The sequence below is a fragment of the Papio anubis genome, chromosome 12 (assembly GCF_008728515.1).
Source record: "Papio anubis isolate 15944 chromosome 12, Panubis1.0, whole genome shotgun sequence".
Classification (NCBI taxonomy): domain Eukaryota; kingdom Metazoa; phylum Chordata; class Mammalia; order Primates; family Cercopithecidae; genus Papio; species Papio anubis.
Window position 1 is genome coordinate 101,952,493 of NC_044987.1, and position 16,835 is coordinate 101,969,327.

The 16,835-nt window shown below is 43.7% G+C and overlaps 1 protein-coding gene across 3 annotated transcripts in view; it reads left to right on the forward strand.

Moving 5' to 3' along the window:
* The window catches only part of CELF1 (CUGBP Elav-like family member 1), a 92,861-nt gene that overhangs the window by 18,999 nt on the left and 57,027 nt on the right, over window positions 1–16,835 (forward strand). The window contains exon 1 of one of the 3 annotated variants that reach the window (XM_009186080.4): window positions 9,220–10,807. The exons of the other annotated variants lie outside the window; for them this stretch is intronic. The gene's annotated coding sequence lies outside the window, so the exon portion shown is untranslated. Of the gene's footprint in view, window positions 1–9,219; window positions 10,808–16,835 lie in introns of those variants that run through there. 3 annotated transcript variants of the gene reach the window in all.

The window sequence follows — 16,835 nt, forward strand, 5'->3', positions numbered from 1 at the left end:
CCTAGGGTAGCTGAAGTTCTAGACTATTACTGTGAAATCAAGTGCTGTTTTTGTTAATGTTCATTTGTCTGGTATAAGTTTGCTCTGGGCTAAGCTAGATCTATGGGAAGACTTAATTTAACCCTTTCCCAGTAAGCTTCCGACTTAGGGAAAAAAAATTTTTTTTTCCTAATTCTGACTGTTCCACTTCTGAAAAAACCAGATCCACAGATCAGACTTGTAAACGATCTGTTTTCTTAAGATATCTTCTAACAGAATGAGTCTCCAGGGAACTGAGTGGCAACACACATTTAGCTAGGAGTGTCAGTTCATCTCCCTAAATGTAATTTAACATCACATTTATCTACACACCGCAGTTTTGGAGGCATACTTGGAGATTGAACTTTTACTTCCCTTGGCTTTTTAAAATTTAATTTAATTTAATTAATTAAATTTATTTTTGAGACGGAGTCTCACTCTGTTGCCCAGGCTGGAGTGCAGTGCGCCATCTTGGCACACTTCAAACTCCGCCTCCCGGGTTCACGCCATTCTCCTGCCTCAGCCTCCCGAGTAGCTGGGACTACAGGCGCCCACCACCACGCCCGGCTAATTTTTTGTGTTTTTTAGTAGAGATGGAGTTTCACCATGTTAGCCAGGATGGTCTCGATCTCCTGACCTCGTGATCCACCTGCCTCGGCCTCCCAAAATGCTGGGATTACAGGCGTGAGCCATCGCGCCCAGCCAATTTTTTGTATTTTTTAATAGAGACAGGGTTTCACCAGATTAACCAGGATAGTCTCGGTCTCCTGACCTTGTGATCCCCCGACCTTGGCCTCCCGAAGTGCTGGGATTACAGGTGTGAGCCACCGTGCCTGGCCGGCTTTATTTTTTATAATTTTGTGTCTGATATATTTCTAACATAATTGTGTAGAGAAGCTGAGATTTCTTGAACTTTGGAAAACATTGAAATCTTCATAGAAAAAATACTAAATATGGCCAGGAGCAGTGGCTCATGCCTGTAATCCCAGCACTTTGGGAGGCCAAGGCGGGTGGATCACCTGAGGTCAGGAGTTCGAGACCAGCCTGGCCAACATGGTGAAACCCCATCTCTACTGAAAATACAAAATATTAGCCAGGCATGGTGGCAGGTGCCTGTAATCTCAGCTACTCGGGAGGCTGAGACAGGAGAATAGCTTGAACTAGGGAGGCGGAGGTTGCAGTGAACAGAGATTGCGTCACTGCACTTTATTTAGCCTGGGCAACAAGAGTGAAACTCTGTCTCCACAAAAAAAGAAAAAATGCTAAATATAACTTATATTGTAGTCTGGAAAGAAATAGCAGCATGCATAGGTCGTAGAAACTTCAGTTGAGTTTATATTGATGTAACTGCTTTTATGAAGAGGGAGGGGAAAAACTAAGAATTGAATATATTTAACTATTTTGCAAGATAGTGTCACTAAAATAGTTTTAAATTTTTTTTTTTTTTTTTTTTTGGTGATAGAGTCTCGCTCTGTTGCCCAGGCTGGAGTGCACTTGAGCAATCTCAGCTCACTGTAACCCCTGCCTCCTAGGTTCAAGCGATGCTTCTGCCTTGGCCTCCCAAATAGCTGGGATTACAGGTGCCTGCCATCATGCTCAGCTAATTTTTGTATTATTATTGTTGTTGTTGTTGTTGTTACTGAGATGGAGTCTCGCTCTATAGCCCAGGCTGGAGTGCAGTGGTGTGATCTCGGCTCACTGCTACCTCCGCCTCCTGGGGTTTAAGCAGTTCTCCTCCCTCAGCCTCCCGAGTAGCTGGGACTACAGGCATACACCACCATGCCCGGCTAATTTTTTGTATTTTAGTAGAGAGGAGGTTTCACCGTGTTGCCCAGGCTGGTTGTGAACTCCTGAGCTCAGGCAGTCTGCCCGCCTTGGCCTCCCAAAGTGCTGGGATTATAAGCATGAGCCACTGCACCTGGCCAATTTTTGTATTTTTAGTAGAAACGGGGTTTCACCATGTTGGCCAGGCTAGTCTTGAACTCCTGACCTCAAATGATCCACCCGCCTCAGCTTCCCAAAGTGCTGGTATTACAGGCATGAGCCACTGCGCTTGGTCCAATATTTCTTCAGAAATGTATATTGTATGGTACTATTTCTTGATGGTAGCTTGCTGAAAGAATAAGATCAGCTTTCTGAATTGCCAGATCCAGAACATCAAAAAAAAAAAAAAAAAATACTGTGACCAAAAAAAAAAGTCTTCTGGATCCACCCCCAGGAATCCTAGTGGGTTCCCATGGTAACAGCCTCTTTGCTTACAACTTGTCACTGTGTAACTGTCACTGAGGTTCAAAGAAAAGCCAGTATAGCAAGAACTGTGTGGCATTAACAACTCCTTAATAAAATGCTGTTGCACATTTGCAATGAGCCAGAAATAGAAAAGAAAGTTTTAAGGTTTTAATTTCTGTGTTCCGTTAATTAGAAGCTTTAAAAAGCTGCCTAATTATGGTAAGGTGCAGCAGTGGGAAGGTGGTGGGTGGCCCAGGCAGCCTTAGGAGGGAGCAAAAGTAAGCCATAGGCTCAAAATGTTAGAAACTTCAGATGTTTTTTTCTTCTTTAATCCTATCATTTTGAAAATGAGGGACATGGAATGCCTTACTTAAATTCACATAGAGATAGAAGCAGGAATTTTCCCTGCACTGTTCTGTTGTCTCTACCCACACATTGGATTCACCTTTCCTCTACTTTTCATGTGAAATCGGTTTCTGAGGTTAGCAAAGGACCTTTATAGAAGTTATGCAGATAAACTTTCTATCCATGGAAGGAATCCCTTCTATAGCATCCTGTGCAGGCAGCATCTGCCTCTTTCCTCAGGTGGAGGTTACTTGTTTAATGGCAAAAGCCCCTCTACTGGAGTTGAAATGGAGGATAGTTTTATGTGGATTTCCCATTTTAAAGCTATATACTGTTTTTTCTCTCATCATAAAAGAGTAGTTGTAGGCCGGGCACGGTGGCTCACGCCGGTAATCCCAGCACTTCGGGAGGCCAAGATGGGTGGATCACCTGAGGTCAGGAGTTTGACACCAGCCTGGCCAACATGGTGAAACCCCGTCTCTACTAAAAATACAAAAATTAGCCAGGCCTGGTGGTGGGTACCTGTAGTCCCAGCTACTCAGTCAGCTGAGGCAGGAGCATCGCTTGAACCCAGGAGGCAGAGGTTGCAGTGAGTAGAGATTGCACCACTGCACTCCAGCCTGGGCGACAGAGTGAGACTGTCTCCAAACAAACAAACAAAAAAAAAGCAGTTGTAAATCAGAAAAATTCCCGAATGTTTTCCAGTAGCCTGTTTATCTCCATTTAAGTCATGCTTGTCAGTCATGACAAGACAAATAATTCTTTAAAGGAATTATGTCATGCCTAAACCCTAGAACTTTGAAAAGATAATGCCATATTTGGAACAAGCTAGTCCTTTAACAGGTGGAAGGGAAGAGATGATGATAAAGGCTATATTGAGTTTAAAGTGCTTTACAGTGTGCTTAATATAAGGAGATGATTTTGAGCTAAAGAATGTCAGAATAGGCCTCAAAAATACTTCTAAGGCAAAATCAGAAGCCAAGTAGGCAAGTTATTTTGTGTTTTTGTGGTGCATTTTGCGAATGCTTTTGTCATTGTTTCTAGAGTGGGTATATCTATACAAAAGTGAGTTTGGGGTTCAAAAATAATATTTTGGGTCTTATTGTTTGTTTGTTTGTTTTTTGAGATGGAGTCTCGCTCTGTTGCTCAGGCTGGAGTGTAGTGGTGCGATCTCTGCTCACTGCAACCTCTGCCTCCCGGATTCAAGCAGTTCTCCTGTCTCAGCCTCCAGAGTAGCTGGGACTACAGGCGAGTGCTACCACACCCAGCTAATGCTTTGTATTTTTAGTAGAGATGGGGTTTCACCATGTTAGCCAGGATGGTCTCTATCTCCTAACCTCGTGATCCACCCACCTCGGCCTACCAAAGTGCTGAGATTACAGGTGTGAGCCACCGTGCCTGGCCTGTTTTTTTCTTTTCTTTTCTTTTTTTTTTTTTTTGAGGTAGAGTCTTGCTGTACCTAAGCTGGAGTGCAGTGGCGTGATCTCAGCTCCCTGCAACCTCCACCTCCCGAGTTCAGTGATTCTCGTGCCTCAGCTTCCCGAGTAGCTAGGATTACAGTCATCTACCACCACGCCTGAGTAATTTTTGTATTTTTAGTAGAAATGGGGTTTCGCCAAGTTAGCCAGGGTGGTCTTGAACTCCTGACCTCAGGGGATCCATCCGTCTCGGCCTCCCAAAGTGTTGGGATTACAGATGTGAGCTACCATGCCGGGCTTTTTGTTTTGAGACAGGGTCTTCCTTTGTCGCCCAGGCTTGGAGTGCAATGACCTAATTGTGGCTCACTGTAGCCTTGACCTCCTGGGCTCAAGCGATCCTCCCACCTCAACTTCTCAAGTAGCTGGCACTACAGGCACATGCCTGGCTAATTTTTTCCATTTTTGTAGAGACAGAGTCCCCCTGTATTGCCCAGGCTGGTCTTAAACTCCTGGTCTCAAGCGATCTTCCTGCCTTGGCCTCCCAAAGTACTGGGATTACAGGCATGTACCCAGCCTTCTTCCTCTTAAAATCTGGTCCTCTCTCCCAGTTTTCATGTCTCACAGCCATCCTTCTGTCTCTGATACTGTTTCTTAATTCTAAACAGCTATATTCTGTGAGCTGCTGCGAAAGAGAAACACCGTCCTTTCTAGACTGCCGTGGAGTCGGTGCCACATTTACCAAACTGTCTGATCTGTGACTATGTCCTCTTTTGACTGGGCCCACATTAAAGCATGTCCTAAATGCTATGTTGATATATGTCCTCAGTAGCAATCTTGTTTTTTAAGCCTTCATTTACAGGTTGATTCACAGTGGTAGAGAGCCATGTTCAGAATTTTTTTCTGATAGCCTGAATTTTCTTCTTGTCTTTCATGTCTTTGCTTCTGTTTATGTTCTTTGTACCTCTTCTTCCTTGAGCTTGCATTTTCTGCATAGTTGACTCTATTATATCATCTTTGGGGCTGCAGAATAAAATGTGGAAGATTTTGAAGTTAAGGTTCCCAGAATAATGTCGCCCACATTGCACATATGTCACATTTTGAGTTTACTAGTTAAGCCTCTAAATATGCACTTTATATACAATATGCGCAGTGGGATGATTTAGGTTGCCATGAGAACCTAAAAATTTTAGGCTTAAATGATTCAGTAACAGACACTTTAAAATTGTCTTAGACGAAGGCTAATTTTTTCTTTTATATACTCTTTACAAATTGAGGCATAAGGCAATAGCTGTTCTCATATAGTACCTCTCCTGCTGACAGGATGGGTGGCTTTGTTTGCCTACCTATTATCAGTCCTCTTCATTCCAGTCTTTCATACTCTGGTGTCATGTCCCCTGCCCAAGTATTTGTCTCTCTCTCTCTCTTTTTTTTTTTTTTTTTTTTTGAGAGAAAGTCTTACCCTGTTGCTCAGGCTGGAGAGCAGTGGTGTGATCTTGGCTCACTGAAACCTCTGCCTCCCAGATTTAAGAAGTTCTTCTGCCTCAGCCTCCCCAGTAGCTGGGATTACAGATACCCGCGACCACACCCAGCTAATTTTTAAAATTTTTTTTCTGAGTCGGAGTCTCACTCTGTTGCCCAGGCTGGAGTGCAGTGACAGGATCTCGGCTCACTGCAACCTCTGCTTCCTGGGTCAAGTGATTTTCCTGCCTCAGCCTCCCAAGTAGCTGGGACTACAGGCGTGTGTCACCACTCCCAGCTAATTTTTGTATTTTTAGTAGAGATAGGGTTTTGCCACCGTTGGCCAGGCTGCTCTTGAACTCCTTACCTCATGTGATCTGCTCGCCTTGGCCTCCCAAAGTGCTGGAATTACAGGTGTGAGCCAGCATGCCTGGCCACTAATTTTTATGTTTTTAGTAGAGATGGGGTTTTGCCATGTTACCCGGGCTGATCTCGAACTTCTGACCTCGAGTAATCCACCCACCTCAGCCTCTCAAAGTGCTCGGATTACAGGCATGAGCCGCTGCGCCTGGCCTTGTCTCCTACTTTCTTTGCTCCAAGGTAGGATTAGAAGTAGAAACTGGAGCCAGGAGCTATAGTCCCAGCTACCTGGGAGACTGAGGTGGGAGAATTACTTGAACCTGAGAGGCAGAGGTTGCAGTGAGTCGAGATTGTGCCACTGCACTCCAGCCAGAGCTACAGAGCAAGACTGTCTCAAAAGAAAAAAGAAAAAAAAAAGGTAAAATAAACTGGGTGAGGTGGCACACATGTGTACTCAATTCCAGATACTTGGGAGGCTGAAGTGAGAGGATCACTCCAGCCCAGGAGGTTGAGGCTGCAGTGAGCAGTGATCCTGCCACTGGACCCTAGCCTGGGTAAAAGTAAAAGTAAAAGCTGGAAGCTTTACCTTTTTTTTTTTTTTTTTTTTTTTTGAGGCAGGGTCTCACTGTGTTGCCCTGATCACAGTGGCGTGATCATAGCTTACTGCGGCCTTGAGCTCCTGGAATCAAAATGATCCTCCTGCCTTAGCCCCCTGAGTAGCTGGGACCACAGGCGGGTGCCAGCATGCCTAGCTAATTTTTGTGGCTTTTGTTTTTTTGTGGAGATGGGGTCTTACTGTATTGCTCAGACTGGTCTCACACTCTTGGCCTCAAGTGATACCTCTGCCTCGACCTCCCAATTTTTATCTTTTGTTTTTTAAGAGGCAGGATCTTGCTGTTTTCCAGGCTGGAGTGCAGTGGCACAATCATAGCTCACTGCAGCCTAAAACGCTTGGCCTCAATGAACAGTCCTCCCACCTTGGCCTCCCAAAGTGCTTGTAGTACAGGTGTGAGCCACTGTGCCTGGCCAAACTTTAACTTTTAAAAAAAAATGTGAGATGGAATAACTGTATATTGTTGTCTTGAGTCCTTAAACTGAAAATCTGGTAAAAGTTGTGAATCCACTTCCTTATAAATGCATACAGAGGTAGAGTTTTACACATAACATAAGGAAGTTTTTTGAATTCCCGAAATGTCAGTGGGCCGTAGATGTGTACCCCTGATCTAGTCCAATCCCCTATTTCTCTCGAGGAAATAAGGGAGGAGAACTGACTTATCAAAGGCCATACTTATATTATATATATTTATAGTCATTTTGATTATACATATTATACATATTTATAGTCATTTTGATTCTGAGGTTATACTTGGAGCAATCCCTCTTGGTGTACACATTATGTGGTGTATTGCTTTGTCGGGGGTGGGGGAATGGGGGACAGAGTTTCACTCTTGTCGCCCAGGCCAGAGTGCAATGGTGCAATCCTGGCTCACTGCAACCTCCGCCTCTCGGGTTCAACCGATTCTCCTGTCTCAGCCTCCCAAGTAGCTGGGATTACAGGCGCACACCACCACGCCCAGCTAATTTTTGTATTTTTAGTAGAAATGTGGTTTCACCATGTTGGCCAGGCTAGTCTTGAACTCCTGACCTCAGGTGACCCACCCGCCTTGGCCTCCCAAAGTGCTGGGGTTACAGGCGTGAGCCACCGCACCTGGCCTGCTTTGTGTTCTGTATTTTTACTTAGTTGTCTTCACACAAGTATTTTTAGTAGATAGGCAATTAAAGCTGTGATCTTAAACACGAAAGACGCATATTAATTCACAGTAAGCTACTCTTTGGGAAGTCAGAGTTGCTATAATAGGACTGCTCAGATTCTTAAAAAAATTAAGTACATAAGCCAGTATATACAGTGAAGAGACTTAGTTTGTTTTTAAGTTTTGTAGAGACAGGGTCTCACTATGTTGCCCAGGATGTACTTGAACTCCTGGTCTCAAGTGATCCTCTCCCTTGACCTCTCAAAGTGCTGATATTACAGGGGTGAAACACTACATCTGGCCCAGTTAACAGGCTTTTACTTAATTTTTTTTATTTTTTGAGTCAGGGTCTCACTTTGTCACCCAGGCTGGAGTGTGATGGCGCAATCACGGCTAACTGCAGCCTTGACCTCCTGGGCTCAAGGAATCCTCCCACCTCAGCCCCCTGAGTAGCTGGGACTATAGGCACGTGCCACCATGTCCGGCTAATTTTTTTACTACTTTCTGTAGAGACGAGGTCTCCTTAGGTTAAGTGTTAAGAGGCTTTTAATAACATGTTGAATACTTGCATATCTGTTTTATGGGACATGAATGTGCCTCCACTGCTGAAATCGTGCTATGTACTCAGTAATGGATAGGAGCTAGGCAGTGCTTTTTTCTTTGGAGCTTTTTTTTTTTTTTTTTTTGAGATGGAGTTTTGCTCTTGTCGCCCAGGCTGGAGTGCAGTGGCACAATCTCGGCTCGCTGTAACCTGTGCCTCCTGGGTTCAAGTGATTCTCCTGCCTCAGCCTCCTGAGTAGCAGGGATTACAGGCATGCACCACCATGCCCAGCTAATTTTTGTATTTTTGGTAGAGACAGGGTTTCAGCTTGTTGGCCAGGCTGGTCTCGAACTCCTGACCTCAGGTGATGTGCCCACCTCGGCATCCCAAAGTGCTGAGATAGCAGGCATGAGCCACCACTGCCTGGCCTGGAACTCCTTTTGATGACTGGTTAACTGAGCAGTGTTGTATAATCAAGGATCTCATAGTTATATTAGCATAAACATTTCTAGTTCCACCATTTTATTTCCCTGTGACAGGGTTTTGTGGTTTTTTTTTTTCTTAATAGTGGTTTAAAATTTATTCAACAGGCTAGGCAGAAATGTCTCAGATGGAAGAACGTTTTCCTGAAAGTGTTATATGAGAAATGTTACAGTGGATGCTGAGTTATGGTCTGAATTTATTTTTATCTTTCTTTAGAATATGTTTTCTCTAAAGTAGGCAAAAACTATAATTTTGCTTCCATAAGTAGTGTGGCATTAATCTCATACTATGAAACATTTTAGGTTGAAACTACAAACTCAGAATTTCAGAAATGGAGGGACCTTAGAAATCATCTAGTTCAAATCCTGTATTCTTCACATTTAAGATATTGCAGGTGCCTTTTTTTTTTTTTTCTTTGAGACAGAGTTTTGCTCTTGTTGCCCAAGATGGAGTGCAATGGCACAATCTTGGCTCACTGCAACCTCCACTTCCCAGGTTCAAGCGATTCTCCAGCCTCAGCCTCCCGAGTAGCTGGGATTACAGGCACGCACCACCACACCTGGCTAATTTTGTATTTTCAACAGGATTTCTCCCTGTTAGTCAAGCTGGTCTCGAACTCCAGACCTCGGTGATCTGCCCACCTTGGCCTGCCAAAGTGCTGGGATTACAGATGTGAGCCACTACTCCCAGCGCGCAGGTCCCATTATGAGAGTTCTGGTAGGTGGGATAAGCAAGAAAGTCTAGGCCTGTCTTTCTGTTCTCAGTCTCTCTTCTCTCTTTTCTTTCTTCCTTTTTTTTTCTTTTGTTTGTGGATAGAGACGGGTTCTCGCCACATTGCCCAGTCTGGTCTCAAACTCCTGGGCTCAAGTAATCCACCCACCTCGGCCTCCCCAAGTGCTGAGATTACACGTGTGAGCTACCAAGGCCGGCCTCTCTTCTCTTAATGTGTATAGCATTTATAGTTTGTACCCCACACTTTAGTGCAGTAGTCATGTACTGTCTGCCTTTATTATTAATATCTCGTGTTAATCTCATCTGGGAACTAGATTGGAGGTCACTGATAGTGTGATTTTCATTTGTGCTGTAGCCCCTATGATACTGAATAAATACATAACCAGGCTGGGCTTGGTGGCTCACGCCAGTAATCCCAGCACTTTGGCAAGCCAAGGTGGGTGGATCACTTGCACCTAGGAGTTCGAGACCTGCCTGGGCAGCATGATGAAACCCCATCTCTATAAGGGGGAAATAAAGTACATAGGTGGTATGCACTAAATACTTCAGTAAGGGCTGAAGAATAGAATCATTTGAGCCAATCAGCCATGCATTTCTTATTGTTGGAAAGTTCACTCTGGTCAGCAATTAAGCTTTTCACATACTTCACATTGAAGTGAATCTGAATGAATTGTTCTAAGTAAAATAATTTTTGGAACACAAATATTTGGCTTCTGGTTATATAAGCCATCATCCTGAGACACAGATTTTAACAGTTATATTAGAGTTTATTTTAACTTGTATCAACCAGAAAATAAAAAAGAGCTCAAAACATACACGGTTGGAATGAGACCTTCATTCTGAAAGCAGCAAGGAGCTAGTGAAAGTTAACATTGTTCACACTAATGGAGAGTAACCTTTTTTTGCATGTTAAATTTTAGGATTTAAATGATAAATTGAGCCTCACCATTACTGCTGATCTGGTAGGAATCTGACCTAGTAAAGGTTTTCAAATGTCTTTTCCATTTCCCATGGCTGAGGGATTCTTGGTGTCAGTGAGTGAAATTATTTGGAAGTTCCTTGACTGAAATAGAATATCTCAAACCTTACTTCAAGTACCAGCCTGTGTGTTTCTGTTTTTTGTCTGGAGCATGTGAACACAATGCATGTGTGTGAGATAATTGGGCTTTCACTAATGTCCCCCTTTTAGCAACCATGTATGGGTAAAGCTGTTCAGTTCCCTGCTCCTCCCTCTCTGAGCACGGAGCAGAATCTGTTCTGCTGAAGCTGCTGTTCCACTTTTCAGCTTTCTATATTTGTACAGCAACAGCAGGAGCAGCCCACTAGCTAGGCCGTGTGGCCGCCCTTTGGCACCCGCACCGCCTCAGACCTGCTCAGGACTCAGCCAGGGCGCGCAGTTTGTGTTCTTACGTGCGTCCATCTGTCTGTCTGTGTGCGTTTCTGTGGAGGACTGAGGTTTTCAAGTGAAAGAGGTGACTCGTTTGTCTTTGTTGTTTTGCTGTGTTTAGGTTAGTCAATTGTAAATTGTAGATAATGTTTCAGGATGTTAGGGATGGGGCGAGGAGACAAGATTTGTATTATTTAACAAAACACCATCTTGGCTAGAGGGTACCAAACAGGGAAATGTGATGTCAGAAATGGTCTTTGGGTTCCCTTAGAAACATACCACATTGAAGTAGTAGTGTTTTTTTTTTTCTCTTTGTTTTGTTACAGGTCACAAAGAACAGCTCTTAGGGGTGGAATTGAATTCCTTTCTTGACACACAAATTTTTTGACATAAAATTTGATTATAAAAAGATGAGGCACCTCCACCCCTTTAAGAAATGATTTAGTACACATCTTGGAAGAGCGCGGTAGGGGTTAAGTGTGTTGACTTCACTGTCTGCCAGGAAAGGAACTATGGGGAATGCCCTGTTGCTTTGGGCCCCACAGCAACCTATGCTGTTTGCGCTGTTTGAGTACTTTGTAAAGTTTGGCCTTACAGAGGCCTTGTAATGCCTTTTGGTGTCATGTCTATTTAAGGAATAGCAGAAGACATGACATATAGACAAATTTCAGGTTATTTTCAGAAGATACTGGGTTTGTTACTATATTTTAAAAGAATACTTTCTTGATCTGCTGTGAGATGTTCTAATTAAACAGAGATGAATTCCTTACTCCTGGTCAGTTTAAGTCTAAATTTAAGTTTGTTGCTTTGTTTTACAGTTTCCTTTCACTCCCCTCCCCCATCCCCTCATGAGTCATAAGCATGCAGTGTTGGGAATAGAACTTGTCAGCTGAGTGGGGATGAAACAGTTCTCTGCACATACTGTTTGTAACTGTAGTCAATGAGGAGAGGAAAGGACTTTATTTAAACGCTGGAGAAACACCTTGATTAAGGCAGCTTCTTCCTGTGGCTGTGTGGTATGGATGCAGAGTTCTGTGTGACTATACACGGATGTGTTCTGGCTCTGAATCACTTAGGGATCTGTTTTGCACCTTGTCCATTGTAGGTTTTGGATGCTTATTAGTTTAGGGTCTAGGACCTGGTGCTTAGCCTCTCTTGGATCCTGTATACTTACTGACTTTCTAAAATTCTTTTGAGTATGGTGTTGTATCTGCTTCATCTTCTCTTTCTTGGCTATTCTTAGTGCCCATCTCATTTTACTGTCCTAATGTTTTCCCATTTATACTGTGAATCATTGTGTACCCTATGTAGATAGAGCCTGTCATTGGAGATTAAAATCAGTGGCAGCTCTTTGATTTTACAGCTCAGCCTCAGTAAGTGACAGTCTGATTAGCACACCTATATTCTAGCTTTCTTTTTGTTCTTGGCCTTTTAAAAAATTTATTAACTTCCCTGGTCTCGTTTTATTAGTTTATATTTTTCTACTGTGTCCGTTTTGAAAGCTTCACGAAGAAAAAATTTATTTTTTGGTTTGATGAATGAATAAATGTTTATACATAAATAAGTGCTCTCAGAACAAATGGTTTGGTAATCCGTAATGAAGATATACTGGACTCTAACAGGCCCAGTTGGAGGTGCAAGATCTGTCAGCCTATTGCTGCCAGAATTCTTGCCTATTCCCTTCCCCTTCCTGCTAGGAAATATTTTGGAATAATCTCAGGTACCCAATTTTTTTTTTTTTTTTAATAAATGAAGCCTGGCCGGGCGCGGTGGCTCAAGCCTGTAATCCCAGCACTTTGGGAGGCCGAGACGGGCGGATCACAAGGTCAGGAGATCGAGACCATCCTGGCTAACACGGTGAAACCCCGTCTCTACTAAAAAATACAAAAAACTAGCCGGGCGCAGTGGCGGGCGCCTGTAGTCCCAGCTACTCGGGAGGCTGAGGCAGGAGAATGGCGTGAACCCGGGAGGCGGAGCTTGCAGTGAGCTGAGATCCGGCCACTGCACTCCAGCCTGGGCGGCAGAGCGAGACTCCGTCTCAAAAAAAAATAAAAATAAAAATAAATGAAGCCTATTTTATTACTTCAAGTTTGCTTTTTTTTGGAGGGAGATGGAGTCTTGCTCTGTCGCCCAGGCTGGAGTGCAGTGGCATGAACTTGGCTCACTGCAACCTCCACCTCCCAGTTTCAAGCAATTCTGCTGCCTCAGCCTCCCAAGTAGCTGCGACTACAGGCGCATGCCACCACGCCTGGCTAATTTTTGTATTTTAGTAGAAATGGGGGTTTCACCATGTTGGCCAGGCTGGTTTCGAACTCCTGACCTCAGGTGATCCACCCGCCTTGGCCTCCCAAAGTACTGGGATTACAGGCCTGAGCCACCGCACCCGGCGTTTTTTTTTTTTTTTTTTTTTTTTTTTTTTTTTTAAAGGCAGAGTCTTGCTCTGTCACCCAGGCTGGAGTGCAATGGCACAATCTTGGCTCACTGCAACCTCTGCCTCCTGGGTTCTCCTGACTCAGCCTCCCGAGTAGTAGCTGGGAGATGCCCACCACCATGCCCAGCTAATTTTTGTATTTTTAGTAGAGACCGGGTTTCACCATGTTGTCCAGGCTGGTCTCCAACTCCTGACCTCAGGTGATCCACCTGCCTTGGCCTCCCGAAGTTCTGGGGTTACAGGCTTAAACCAGCATGCCCGGCCTACTTCAAGTGTTAATGATAAAAAAAATTTCAGCTGGGCAAGGTGGCTCACACCTGTAATCCTAGCACTTTGGGAGGCCGAGGCAGGTGGATCACCTGAGGTCAGGAGTTCAAGACCAGCCTGACCAACATGGAGAAACCCCGTCTCTACTAAAAATACAAAAAAATTAGCCAGGCTTGGTGACGCATGCCAGTATTCCCAGCTACTTGGGAGGCTGAGGCAGGAGAATCTCTCGAATCTGGGAGGTGGAGGTTGCAGTGAGCTAAGATCATGTCATTGCACTCCAGCCTGGGCAACAAGAGCAAAACTCCGTCTCAAAAAAAAAAGAAAAAATTAACATAGCTGTTGCATTTTAGAAAGTGAAACTACATGCTATGTTTCTAGCTCAGTAAACAGATGAACCTGTTGTCTTTGAATAACATAATAATTGAGCCTTGTACAGTACATCTTAAGATCAGATACTTTATTTTGAAGAGATAGAATCATCATGTAACATACTGAAATTTTTTTGGGACTCATTCTCTTCCACCATAGACACCAAACTTAGTGCCCAGAATAATAATGGTAGCAAATGTTTATTGAACATTTTCTATGTGTCAGGCACTATTCTAAATACTTTACATATATAAATATTTTAATTCTAACAAATATCCTGCAAGGTAGATGGTGTTTCTGTAACCATTTTGTGCATGAGGAAACAGAGGTATTTATGAAGTTAAACAATTTCCCCAGTTACCTGGCTAGCAAGCAGCAAAACTGGGATTAGAAATGACTAATTAGTATGACTCTAGAGTCTAAGTATAAGGTACATTGTGGGTTTGTAGTTAATATTTGTCTATTTTATTAGCACACTTTATTATTTGAGATTATTAAATAATGAATCAGTCTAACCCATTTTCATTTTAGAATTTCCTTATGAAAAAATGACTATATGATTTTGGTTTTGCAGATCACCATCAACTGTACTAGTTCATTTATTGATGGTAAAGAACAGCAAGTCAAGTAACAAGTTTGTGAAACATCTCTAAAATTACGAGTTTATCTCCACTAGTACCAGACTATTTACTGAAGATAGTGAAAGCAGAATTAATTTTAGCCTTTTTTGTGGGGGCGGGGCGCAGGGTGGAGAGATTGGGCTCACTGTCACCCAGGCTGGAGTGCAGTGGCGTGATCTTGGCTCACCACAACCTCTGCTTCCAGGGTCAAGTGATCCTCCCACCTCAGCCTCCGGAGTAGCTGGGACTACAGGCACATGCCACTATGCCCAGTTAATTTTTTTTTTATTTTTTGGGTAGAGATAGTTCTGCCATGTTGCCTAGGCTGGTCTTGAACTCCTGAGCTCAAGTGATCTGCCCACCTCGGCTTCCCAAAGTCCTGGGGTTACAGGAGTGAGCCACAGTGCCTGGCCTGCTTCTTTACCTCATTTCTTGCACCACACATCTTCCAGAGATGCCCTTACAAGGGGAGCATGGGAAGGGAGAACCAGCAAGTTTTGCCATATCCATAAGCTTATAATCTTTGTGATAGTGACAGGAAAACAGAGAAGTCTGTTTAAAAGAAATGATAATGAGGGAATTATTAGTAGGCCATGTAATTCAGTGGAGGGTAGCAAAAAATGTATTATATCATGGACAGTGTGATGAATGGAGTGCAATGGTGCGATCTCGGCTCACTGCAAGCTCCGCCTCCCGGATTCACGCCATTCTCCTGTCTCAGCCTCCCGAGCAGCTGGGACTACAGGCGCCCGCCACCTCGCCCAGCTAGTTTTTTGTATTTTTTAGTAGAGACGGGATTTCACTGTGTTAGCCAGGATGGTCTCGATCTCCTGACCTCGTGATCTGCCCGCCTTGGCCTCCCAAAGTGCTAGGATTACAGGTATGAGCCACCGCGCCCGGTCTCTTCTGGGATTTTTTAAAGTCTCTCACATTTATGGTAACATTTTCCCTTAGATAGATGCTGTCCCATTTTTCTTGTTTCTAGTGCAAGTCATATTTTCTGAACAAGACCATTAACTCCTTAAGGATAGGGATTGGGCCTTTTTTTGGTACTCTCTTTAGTTCTGGGTATATTAGTAGATGTTTTCTAAAAATGTAGTTGCTTTTTTGATTGATAGATCTCCTGGCTTTTTTTTAAAGAGCTTGTTTTTATAAAAATGAAATCAAAGCACTGACAAGTTAAATTTTGTGGAAAGTTAAAATTTTTTAGGAGTGATTTGAAGGATGTGACAGATGATTTAAGTGGGTATGTAAATGTGAGGAGCACTCTTTTTTTTTTTTTTTTTTTTTTTGAGACGGAGTTTCACTCTGTCACCCAGGCTGGAGTGCAATGGTGTGATCTCGGCTCACTGCAAGCTCTGCCTCCCGGGTTCACACCGTTCTCCTGCCTCAGCCTCCCGAGTAGCTGGGACTACAGGCGCCCGCCACCACACCCGGCTAATTTTTTTGTGTTTTCAGTAGAGACGGGGTTTCATCATGTTAGCCAGGATGGTCTTGATTTCCTGACCTCGTGATCTACCCGCCTTGGCCTCCCAAAGTGCAAGTGCTGGGATTACAGGCCTGAGCCACCTTGCCTGGTACGGAGTGTTTAATTGAAGTACCTTATTTATTTGTTTATTTATTTATTTATTTATTTATTTTGAGATGGAGTCTTGCTATGTTGCACAGGCTAGAGTGCAGTGGCGTGATCTCAGCTCACTGCAACCTCTACCTCCCGGTTCAAGCGATTCTCCTGCCTCAGCATCCCAAGTAGCTGGGATTACAGGTTCCTGCCACCACGCCAGGCTAATTTGTTTGTATTTTTAGTAGAGATGGGGTTTCACCATGTTGGCCAGGCTGGTCTCGAACTCCTGACCTCAAGTGATCCACCTGCCTCGGCCTCCCAAAGTGCTGGGGTTACAGGCCAGCCAAAGTAGCTTTTTTAAAAAAGTAATAATAGAATAGAATAGAATTTGTCCTAGGGCTGTGCATCCTTGTTGAACATGTTCCCTGATTGGCTGACGCAGAGGTGTAAAATTTGCATTTTCTGGCATATAACCTGTCTCAGGAAGTGTCTCTGCAGAAGTAGTTTCTGGTTTCTCTAGTTTTACAGAATTAAGAATTTAAGAATGGAAAGAAAATAAAGTTTCCTGCTTTTCAACAGAACAGGACAGAGCTCCTGAAACAAGACCATATGGAAGCATCCTGCTTGAGTGCCCATGTGTTTGATGGTGAGGTTGGGGCAGATGGTACAGGCAGGGTTCTTGGCTGCTTGGTCAAGGATTTTGGAGATGATAGAAGTTAGGTGGCTAGTGCTAAGGAAGGACTGTTGTATGTTGTGTGTATTCGGCCTGTCTGCCTAAGAGGTGGAGCGTCCTCACAGAGAGAAAGGAAATTGATGTATTTGGTAAGATAAGAAAAGAGGCAGGGGAGATACAGAGCTG